Source organism: Vulpes vulpes, chromosome 6 (genome assembly GCF_048418805.1).
Source record: "Vulpes vulpes isolate BD-2025 chromosome 6, VulVul3, whole genome shotgun sequence".
NCBI classification, from domain to species: domain Eukaryota; kingdom Metazoa; phylum Chordata; class Mammalia; order Carnivora; family Canidae; genus Vulpes; species Vulpes vulpes.
Genome location: NC_132785.1, coordinates 47,149,169 through 47,161,639, shown reverse-complemented (window position 1 = coordinate 47,161,639; position 12,471 = coordinate 47,149,169).

Below are 12,471 nucleotides of genomic sequence, written 5' to 3'. Positions count from 1 at the left end.
CAGATATTGGGCTGGTTGCTGCAGATAGTGGGTCAGAATTTCATTTTTATATATGGTCTGGCCACCATTGTCCTTTCATATCCTTAGTCTCTCAGAATGAAGAGTAGCTACGAAGACACCACGTCAAGGAGATTCCCACAGATGGACTTAGGACCTCCCTAGTCACAGAGGGAAAGTATCAGGAGCCCCTGCTGCTTTTTCACAGGCTCACAGATAAATCCATAAATGAACACCACAGTGAAAGGCTGGGCTGTTCCACGCTTCAGAAATATGGACCTATGACAAGTGACTGGTCCAATTTAAATTGCTTGTGACCATGTTTTAGCCACGCCTGTTTCTCCTTTCATGACCTGGGACTGAAAGCAGATGTGCAATGTCACTCCCATAACACACCTGTTTTGCTCTCGGCTGCATTGCTCTCCATAGAGCCAGCATTTAAGTGGACTCTTACCACGGCAGCTTTTTTTCTAGAACCAGTCCCAAGAGAGTCTTTAGCTCCATCATCCTGAGCGCAGCATAGCTTTCTTAACTGGACCCCTTTTATGATGGTCTTTTTTCACAGTCAGACTTCGGGAAGTTTTTCTCTTTTTCTTTTTATTTTTATTTTTTTTTCTTTTTCTTTTCCTTTTCCTTTTTCCTTTGCCTTTTCACCTGCTGACTCACCGGGAAATTACCCTCCACATAGTAAACGTTATCTCATCCCGTTGCGCGAATAAAAAATTATCTTGTAACTTTGCTCTGCTGGGCAAAAAATCTCTATCAGATCAACACCCCCTCTTAACAAGCAGAGACTTTCAGAAGAGGGACCTGGGTCTGGATAATAGCAGGGCTTGTAATCTTCCCCGTGCTAATGAGGGTCGCATCCTACCTGACTCGCAGGCCTTCTGCACAGAGGCTTGCCGCTTTCCCGCTCTAATTAACGATGGCTGATGGAGGTGGAAGCCTGCACCTTTAAAGGTATCCGTGCAAGTGCTTTGAACAATGCAGAGAACAATTATTTGCGGGCCCAATGGCAAAGACGGTTAATTAAAATAGTGATGATGCTGATAAGAGGCATGACAAACGGGGTCTGTCTTTAATGAGAATGGTCGTATCCTCTGCTCCCTTCTCCCCTTGCTCATCAGGAAATAGCAGAGCGGAGTCCCCAGGAGACTCCTGCTCCATTAGGCCCCACAGGCAGTAGAAGCTGCCAAAGGCCCTGTGAAGAGAAAATTTAACCACCTAATTTGGGAGGGAAGGAGAGAGGGCACAGGCTTTAATGGAATATGCCTCCGGCACTTCCAGGTCCACGCTGATGGGATGCGCCTCTTGAAACAGTTCTCCAGAAGGCCAGAGCGTGGCAGGAGCAGGAGATGTGGGCATTGCCGCCACCCAGCCCTACACTGGGAGCCTCATGCTGGCAGTTTTCTCATTGACAAACAGAAAGATAATGATAATCACCTACCTCATCAAGGGCTGTGTGAGATTATGTGTCTATATGTAAAGGGGGGCGGGGAGAGAAAGAGAGAGAGAGAGAGAGAGAGAGAACATACACTGGGCACACACATCACACAAGGAAAAATTGGCACCTTTCCTTCTGACCTCCTTGTGTCTCAACACACCTGCCCTGATGGACTCATTCCTGTCTGCCCTCTCTTTTGCAACTTGCCCCTTCTAGTTGATAGGACCCGTTTACAGTGGCCCATACTTTGCCCTACTGGCTGACATTGAAGGTGTCTGAAAGATCTTTCGTGGGCATTTTGTGTTATTTCTTCTAGAAGCCAGCACCCTAAGAACAGGAGCCATTCCTTTCTCTGCCAATTTCCCACCATCATTCCTCAATAGACCCCAGGTGTCATATCTGAATTGGACATATCTCTCCCTCCTCCACTGGCCCTAACAAGGGAGGGTCTTTAGAGGGACTCAGAGCTAAAGAACCCTAAATCTGTCTCTTTCATGTTTGAGGAAACCCTCTATGTTGCCAACATCTATCTTTGTAAAGCAGAGGCATCTTGCTATCTCAATTTTGTCCTTTCCAATGACCTTGTGAGGTTGATAGGCTGGCTGGGTAGAGATTCACAAAGTAGTTTCACTTGTTTAAAATCCAAGTTTTCGGAAGAGGCAGAACTAAAGCCAAATATTCTGAGGAAAAGCTGCAACACACTCTCCATCTTCTGGAAATAACTAACATTGGACTCTGTATCTCAGGATAAGTTGTGGAAATCTCAGTGGCTTAAAATAACAAAGATTTATTACTCTCTCATGCAGCCTGTCCATCATAGGCCAGTTGGGGTTCTGCTTACTAAGTCACCCCTGTAATCATCTGCACCCCGAGACCTGGGCTGATGGAACAGATGCCCCTTGGAGCATTGCTAACTGCTGGGGCAGAGGAAAGGCAAGCATGCTTAAGCATTTGCTTGCTCCTAAAGCACTGGCCTGGAAGTGATACATTTCACTCCACTCCCATTTCACTGCCCATGCCTGAGTTTAGGGGGAAAGCAAGGTACAACCCTTGAAGAGTGAGAGGCATGGACAGTGGTGAACACTGATGCAATCCACCATTGGCCCCACTGGTCTTTGTCCCAACTCCTTGGTTTTCTTGAAATAAGCAGAGGCTGCCAGTGGGCTACTCATCCTGGCTAGTGATTGTTGATATGGATGGAGGTTTGTGGACCCCTCTTCATGCTCTTTTTTGAAAGCAGAGACAAAGCAAAGATATCTACAACAGTATTTGCTTTGGAAGAGAAGTTAGAAGGTAATATTTATGCTTGGTGATCAATAACATGGTTAAATCCTGGACTGAAAGTTAATATACGAGCAACTGCACAAGGAGAAGTGCTATGGTCTGTGTTCCCACCTCTGACCTCTTACCATAGAGACTATTCCAGTCTCTGAGGGGTTCAAATACTTATGGTCTTCAACAGTAAGGCATTAACATATCCCACTTTTTTGGTTTGTTTGCTGAAAAGAAGCTAGAACTAAGTAACTCACTAGTGATAAAGGGCCGCATAATCCCTCCAAGAACAGCTGAAATAGAATTTCAAAAGCGTTTGGCATTGATACCACAGAAGATGGCTGCAGGCCTCAAGTAAAGGCCCCATGACTGAGTTCTCCTGGAACTGCATGCAGGTCTCTTGGGACAGGCTATGTGACTTCTCCCTCTCTATCTGCCTGTACATTGCATCTTTATCCTTTAACTCATTTGTTTGCAAAAAGCAACAACAAAAAATAAGAAGCCAAAGCTTCTCCTTCCAGTTTATGCAACTTGTTCCCTACAGATAAACGTCAGATATACTGAATTACCTTCTCAGACTTTATATGTCCTCTACTTCTAGGAGGGCTTGTCTGTTTTAAATTTTACATGAAATAGGATAATTGGAACTGAAGCCAGAGCAGAGACCGTAGAGTGAGTAGATGTTTCCACATCCCTAAAAACAGCTGATAATGTTGCTCAGCACAGTCTCGCTTCTGTAGGTTCCAGGAGCTAAGGTACAACCAGACCACACTGGCCTCTTGGGAGGATCATGCATCTGATGATCCAGGTGATTATGTAAGTGAAGTGCCACTTTGATAGCCCAGCCTCACCTGCTTTGATAGGACTACCTGTCTCCTGCCTGAGCCTTAGGAAAGACTGACTTACTCCTAGGACAGGTACGCAACAGAATCTATCTATCATACCAGCCTACTGACCAACAACAGTGTATGTAGCCCTCTCTCTATTCTGGCCCCTCCTACCTCTCATGGGAAGAAAAACAGTTTGATCTACTTCTGTGTTCAGATGTCATTTGAGAAGAACTCGAGACATGACCCGATTTAGGGGTTTGTATTCATTACATTTATCTAACATTTATATATTGACTATGTATTCAGAGCCTGGAAACACGAAGATGAAGAAGACAGAGCATCTGAGTGTGAACGATGATTGGCAGAACCACCCTGGGACCCACTTTGGGCCTCTGACAGTTGTGCTCCCACCCTGGAAGGAGGGATTCTACTGAGACAGGAGGGATGTGTCCAACTGAAGCCTTGTGACTCTCCCTCCTACTATACGATCCAGGTACCCAGAACCCCAAAAGTCCCTGTCCAAACAACCCACAGCAGCATAAGCCTCTTCCCAAAGTCCAATCTGGCCTGTCAGGAGTCCATGCAAGGGGGTGAGTGGTGGAAGAGAGTTATCCATGGCTGGAACTTTTGGCCTGAAGTGTCTACAGACTTGAGACCACCTCCTTCACAGAGTGGGATGGAGCAGGAGTGGGAGATGGAGCAGAAATGTTAGCAGGCCAGGGCCTCTTTGGAATATTGCCCAAGTCCTGAAAATGTGGAGGTTGCCTCGTGACTGGGCATTTTGGGAGGTAATGGTAGAGCTAGGATAGAGATGAGCTGATATCAAGTCTAGAATGGGTTTCTTCTGGCCGGCAAGGGGTTAATCACCCACTGTTAACTTATTTCTGATTGTTTACGGGAAGATTTGATCATGAAAGGCCAATGAAAGTGTTCAAGAGTCTGATTCTTCTTGTCTATCTAAATTACCATCTCAGGAGGTAAAGCAAACCAATTTACCTTGAAGCTTTCATCAAAGAAATCCGTAGACAGTCCAGGAACTACATGCTAAGAAGATAGTGAGTCCTAAAACAGGAAAACAAACTAAAAAGCCAAACTCAAACTGAAAGGTATAGCTTCGTGATAAACTCCTACTTGTTTGGGCAAAAGAATCTAAAGATAGCACTATCATGGGAAATACAATTAGTTTGGTTAACCAGATGTTAAGTTAGGATTATTTGTCTTCACAGAATTAAATTATTGTAATTTATAATAATTATATTTATTATATAATATTAAAATTATACTAAATATAATTATATCCCTTCTTCTTTGTTACCAACTTCAGTATTTTGGCAGATTGCCTTTGTTGTTATTATTTTTTAAGTTGCTAATGTGTACTTAGGGTCTCTCCTCCAAAGAGTCTAGGCAGTAGAAGTAGGGCAAGATGTCCCCAGTGGTCCTCTCCTTGTTATGACTGAAGACAAATGCACAAGAACTTCTCCTTGGGGAGAGTCAGAAATGTGACCCCCTGTGGGTGACTCATGTTGTGTTAGTGTCTCGATCTTCTCAACTATAGTCACTCTAGAGTGTAGAGCTCACCAAAGAATTCTTTCACGAGAGAATTCCAGGTTTTGCTCTGCCTTCTGTTTTGGGGGTAGTGTGATAGTTGTCTACTCAGACAAAATGATTATCTTGCTATTTAAGTTCTTGTACCTGAAGAATGCAAAGGTTTCTGCTGTCCTTTAACTTCTTCCCTTATCTTTTTTTTTTAATTTTTTATTTATTTATGATAGTCACAGAGAGAGAGAGAGAGGCAGAGACACAGGCGGAGGGAGAAGCAGGCTCCATGCACTGGGAGCCTGATGTGGGATTCGATCCCGGGTCTCCAGGATCGAGCCCTGGGCCAAAGGCAGGCGCCAAACCGCTGCGCCACCCAGGGATCCCTTTTTTTTTTTTTTTAATTTTTTATTTATTTCTTCTTCCCTTATCTTAATCAATACCATCCTTACCCATCCAATAATCCTTTTAAGGTATCCCTTGTTCCAGACCTTTTGGTAGAATTCTCCAGAAATTCTATGTAAATAGAGGAGAAGACAGATTTAGTGAGGAGCAAGATGAAATGGGAGAATGTAGAGGGGGAAAGGTTGGTAGGTCCTAAATGCCATGTTACAGTGTTTACTCGATCCTAAGGTTAATGGATCACCACTGGGAAGGTTGAACAGGGAAGTGATATGACTAGGTCTTTGAAAAAGTAGAATCAGCCTGAGAGGAAAGAGTTTGGAGGCTGGGAGAACAATTATTTCATAGTAGAACATGGGCTTTGGGTTGAAGCAGAGCTGATCTCAAATCCTAGTTCTGATATTTCTCCACTACGTATCCATTAGGTGGTTATAATTTACTTTCTCTGATAACTCAATTTCCTAATTAGAAAAAAAAAAGTTGGAATGCCTCATTGCATTGCTGTGATGGTTAAAATGGGTGTAAGCCAGTGAGAATGGGGAAAATTAACAAGGCAGGAAACCACAAATGTTGGAGAGGATGCGGAGAAAAGGGAACCCTCTTACACTGTTGGTGGGAATGTGAACTGGTGCAGCCACTCTGGAAAACTGTGTGGAGGTTCCTCAAAGAGTTAAAAATAGACCTGCCCTATGACCCAGCAATTGCACTGTTGGGGATTTACCCCAAAGATACAGATGCAATGAAACGCCAGGACACCTGCACCCCAATGTTTATAGCAGCAATGGCCACAATAGCCAAACTGTGGAAGGAGCCTCAGTGTCCATCGAAAGATGAATGGATAAAGAAGATGTGGTCTATGCGTACAATGGAATATTACTCAGCCATCAGAAATGACAAATACCCACCATTTGCTTCAACGTGGATGGAACTGGAGGGTATTATGCTGAGTGAAGTCAATCGGAGAAGGACAAACATTATATGTTCTCATTCATTTGGGGAATATAAATAATAGTGAAAGGGAATATAAGGGAAGGGAGAAGAAATGTGTGGGAAATATCAGGAAGGGAGACAGAACATAAAGACTCCTAACTCTGGTAAATGAACTAGGGGTGGTGGAAGGGGAGGAGGGCGGGGGGTGGGGATGAATGGGTGATGGGCACTGAGGGCGGCACTTGACGGGATGAGCACTGGGTGTTATTCTGTATGTTGGTATATTGAACACCAATAAAAAATAAATTTATTTAAAAAAAAGATACAGCATAGGGAATATAGTCAGAGGTATTGTAATAGCATTGTATGGTGACAGATGGTAGCTACATCTGTGGTGAGCATAACAAAACACATAGACTTGTTAAATCACTATGTTGTACACCTGAGACTACTGTAACACTGTATGTCAACTATACTCGAATACAAAATTTTTAAATATAAATAAATAAATAAATAAATAAATAAATAAATAAATAAATAAAATGGGTGTAAGAAGCTCCTATTAGCAGACTGGTAAGACAGAGGAAGGTCTAAAGTGGGGCTAGACACTAGAGACAAAGTCACCAGGAATGTAAGAGGAGTTTAGGGTGAGTTGGCTTTCTACCTCGAGTGACCCTGTAAGCTGCACAGCTCATGACTGAGTAAAGGTAAGGTAATACAGAAGGAAGCACAGATTATTTCAGATGGAAAGGAACAGATGAGTTTCATTTTATATAAGTTGAATTGAGAAGTGAGTGGAAGACGTTTAGGTGTAGGTGGTCATTAGTTTACTAAAGATAGGGATCTCGAGAGCACTGTTTATTTGGGACCGATCAGAACATGGGCCATAGTGGTTATTATGGGATTTGTTTAGCTTGTCCAGGAGGACAAATTGGATTCACTTCCTCATTGATTCTTTCACCTAATAATTCATTCATCAAATATATACTATTTACTATGTGCCAGCATCATTGCTATTAAACAATTGTGAATACGCAAAAGTTGTCCCTGATTCTCAAGATCTTATGTCTAGGATTTAGGATCAAAGGGGGCCAAGGATACCTCTGATCTTCAATCCTGGGCAATCAGAAGGCCAGGCTGGTATGTGAGCTGGATGCCAGGGTGCTGAGCCGGGTATGAAATGAGGTAGAGGTGGTCTGTGATTATAGGTCAGGGCACAAGAAATGGGAAGGTTGTCCAGGCTGACGGTGTCTGAGAATAAAGCAAATGCTGACCTGGAATCAACTGTGTACAACAGTGGACAAGAAAGGTAGAGTGTCCAGGTCTAGATGGTGGAGAGTGGAAAGGTTTTCCAAGGATAGAGCCTTTTCCAGAACACCTGTCACTTGGCCTGTGAGTGCTAAAGAGATTGCTGAAAACATCAGATGGACTCTATTTTTTCAACTTTAGCATCTAGCATCATGCTTGCCTTAGAAAGTTTAGTGAACATTTCTTAAAATAAAAAGACAATTATAATTTCTAAGACTTTATTTGAGAGAGAGAGAGAGAGCATGAGTGGAAAGGAGGAGGAGCAGAGGGAGAAGGAGAAGCAAACTCCCCACTGAGCCACAAGCCTGATGTGGGGCTCAATCCCAGGACCCTGAGATCATGACCTGAGCAGAAGTCAGACATTTAACCAACTAAACCACCCAGGTGCCTTCAATCATACAAATGATTAATAGGGACAAAAAATTGCTAATCTGAGCTTTGGGGCTATTGAAAATTAACGAAAGCTCGCTCCGATGACTTTGAGTAAAATTGGTAATTATTAACAACAGGATGTGTAAAGTCATAGTATGGTCCTGAATATCTCATGCATCTTTTCCAAAGTTCAGAATCTGATAAGATATAGGGATGGCTTTCCATCCTAGAGAGCAAAGAAAATGACGAAATTAGATTGGGTTCGCATTAGATGGGATGTGAATGAGCTTACTACATGGGGTGCTGGTCTACCTTCCACATGGGGAGCACCATGGGGGTGGCAGTAGGATTACTGGCTGTGACTTGCAGCTGCACACAGGAAAGCTAACTGTCAGCAGCGACTTCTTAGAACAGTAATATATATGCTTCTGTTTAAAACTTAACTGGCAGACTTCCTGGCAGAGCTCCTGGGAGCGATGCCCTGATTTGCAAAGACTTAATGACTTCTTGTCATCCAACACCTGTAGGTAGAGAGACAAGAGAGGAGGGCATTAGCACCTGGCTGTGCCCCAGATAAAGTGAGCTGCTTGGAGTTGTGAAGGGTCTACCTTTTTAGAAAAGAATTCTTTATGTTCAATTTATTCAATAACTGTTACCCTGATTTTAAGATTGCCAGTGTTTTCATTCAGAAATATTTTAAATTATATTCCTAAATTTAAAAAAAAAACACACAAAAATGCTGTTTCCTACTACAGAAGGTCATTTCAATTCTCTCTTTTAAGCATATTAGGATGGGCTTAGTTAGTCATAAATTAAACAAGGACAATTGCATTTCTAGAGTCTTGATAAAATTTTCACTCTTGTAATTTTTTTTCTCACCAAGCAAACATATTATTCACAGGAACCGATGACATCCTGAAAGCTAGCTGTCCCCATGGCTTTCAAACACCAATCTGTGAGGTCCTAATGTCCTCTTTATCATCATATCATCATATTTCACATAAAACAACTGTTTAAATAATTTAAATGATCAGATACATGCAATGTTCTGCCAGAAGTGTGAAGACTTCGGCTTTGAAAATAACTCAGTATTTCCACACTAAGATGAAAATAACAGTTTGCCTAATTTTTACTCTCCCATCTCCTTTTGATATAATCATAATGCTAACTATAATGACAATATGACAACAGCAGTGACAATATGAATCTAAACTCCATATTATTTCAAGTCTAGGGCTGTTACTTCAGATATTAAAATAAACACTTGGAAGTAGGATGAAATGTGTATATCTTCAAACTTCACAAGGAAAGCCAAATAAATATGATTGCATTCTTGCCACTGATTCCAAAGAAATCATAGCCTATCAAAACAACAGAAAATAAAACAGAAAAGAAGCATAACTAGTAGAAATCGTAAAATAACAAAAGACTATAATCTATATAACTTTTCAAACTAAGACTATGACTCAAGCTATGTAAAGAAAACTAAGCTACATGTTAATTGAAAATTACACAAAGCTGAAAACTATATTGAAATGAAAGTAAAATTGAAATATTTTAAATTATACAAAAGGGGTATTTTATATTAAAAATGGTAGCCTCATCAATAAAGAATGTGGAAGTTATAAATACTGAATAATGAATAACCAAACTATATAAGCTAAAAACTGTCATGAAGTGATACACAGATTTTAGTATGCACTCTGTCTTTGATAATATATATGCATATATACACACAGACACACACAATAGAGATATCACTATATAATATAGATATATACATAAAATATATATATAGAATACATATATATGCTGGTATATAATCATTTAACTTGTATACTTTGTGTGTGCGTGTGTGCATGTGCATGTATGTGTGTGTAATTTGATAATGCAATACATTTTCTTTTCTGGTATCCATGAAATTTTTACAAAAACTGATCACTTGTACAGCCCCAAAGTTGGTCACCTGGATTTCTCAATCAGTTGAGTGTCTGCCTTTGGCTCAGATCCTGACCACAGGGTCTTGGGATCGAGCCCCACGTCGTGCTCCCTGATCAGCGAGGAGTCTGCTTCTCCCTCTCACTCTGCCCCTCCTCCCTTCCCCCTCTCACTCTGCCCCTCTCTCTGAAATAAATACAAACTTAAAAAGATATAAAGCCCAAAGGAACCTCAGTAGAGTTTACAAAACAGAAACTGTGCAGGTGGATTTACCTAAGCACAACATGTTGACCAACAATAATAGGAATAAACAAATTTGTTTCACAGGCAAGAAAAGGGACAACGACAAACAACAATTACAAACTGAAATAAACTTCTATAGAAAATTGAGTAAAATGATAAACTGTCAATAAAAATGAAAAGCGGAGCATTCAGAGTTAGATGAAATTGTCAGGATTTGAAATAAAATATAAAAATTAAGACCAATGGAAAAAAACTATAAATAAAAAAGTTAAGATGAAAAAATCCAAGCATAAATGTAAGATTAATACTGGAAAGTGAAAATTAGCAACTGGAGGGATAGAGGCACCTGGGTGGCTCAGTGATTGAGCATCTGCCTTTGGCTTGGGTCATGATCTCAGGGTCCTGGGATGCAGTCCCGTATAGGGCTCCCTGCAGGGAGCCTGCTTCTGCCTCTGCCTGCCTCTCCGCCTCTCTCTCTGTGTGTCTCTCATGCATAAATAAATAAAATCTTTAAAAAGAAAAAAGAACTGGAGGGGTAAAGTAAAATATGAGCAAACATAGGAAAAGAAAAATATTATTAAAGAGAATGACTACAACAGAGGTTTATGAAAGCACTGAGTAAACACAGAGGAGAGCCCCCTGCTCCCCAAAGCAGAAAGGGAGTGAAAGTTATTTGTGAAAATCTGGAGTTTTGAAATAGAACGCGATGAAGAGGCGAATAATGAAAGAGCAATGGAAATAGAGAATCAAAGAAGGTTTAAAAATTGAAGAACAGACTTGTTTCTAGAAACTTGTCAGACTGAGTTAACACAGATTCCTCTTTCAACTATAAACAAGTAGAAATGTTGGACAAAATATGCCACAATAACTTTTCAAAACAGAGCTGATCTCCAAAGCCAGGACGGGAGCTAGAACAAAGCCCAGGAGGCTAGGACGTGGGCAAGACTCCGTGCCCGGAGAGCAGAGTCTATATTTGGGGGCGTGTGTGCAGAGAGTTGACTATGGAACAACTAGCAACCAGTTGAGGAGTAGGGTGCGCAGAGGCGTAGGCGGATAGGCAACTGAACCGCATTAACAGTGAAAGTCTTAGCTGACCCTGCAGTGTGCTTTGGAGCTGAGAAGTCCCCACTTAAAAGACATGGCCTTGGCCTCTGCAGCTCCGTTATTCAAGATGGCCTGGCCCCTACAGATGGCATGACCTTGGGGGTGGCAAGTCCTCTAGGGAGACTCAGATGACAATTGTCAGCCAGTAGTCACATTCCCAGCATCTTGGGAAATGAGCCCTTCCATCCAGGGCCAGGAAAGTGGTTCTGGGAGACATACATGTATTTTTTTGAGTACATGAATAATTTTCATTTTGATTTTTTCCACAATACATTTAGCTGCATGTGCGTAATTTTGACAATCTTGAATAATTTTTATTTCTCAGTTGTTGGGGAGATAAAGTTGAGCAATCCACTGTCCTCTCTCAGACAGGTATACAAAGACATTCACAGAGATGCTACTTAGGTACAAATGTATTCATTTCAGTGTTAGTTACATCACTGGGAACGCTGAAAATGAAAAGAATGCCCCCTAATATCAGAATGGTAGAATTACATGCAGCTATTAAAATTATATTTTCAAAGAATGGTCATTAAGAGGTTAATACATGTATTTACATTATGTAGATTGTGTGATTCCAATTCCCTAAAACATTTGTTATTTTAAATTTTACTCTAATTGCCAATACATAAAAAATGAGAGGAGATAGATCAAAATAATGTCAAGATTTGGCTCTTTTATGTATGCATTTTGCATTTTTTTCTCACAGTTTTTCAAATGATCTAAAATCACGTACTACTTTGTAATCACAAAAATTTAACATTATGTGTAAAATAAATAAGTATGTTGAATTAGGTCCTCTTAATTTTCAAATTTATTTTTATATGAAAACTGATCAGTGAAAGGGAAATCTTACTATATTGAGAGCAAATTTTCAATAATATTTTTGACATTTCTTTCAAGTCTTATCTTGAATACTATTTTCATGGTGAATGGAGGAAAAGAAGTAAATCTCTAGTGTTCCTTGGTTCTTCTCTCAACTTACCTGTTTTGTTTTGTTTTTTTCTTGGAAGACAGAAGCAAAACCTCTGTGCTTTGTGGGCGGGAGGGGAGGTGCACATCTGCATGCATGCACCTGCATGTGTATTTAACTTC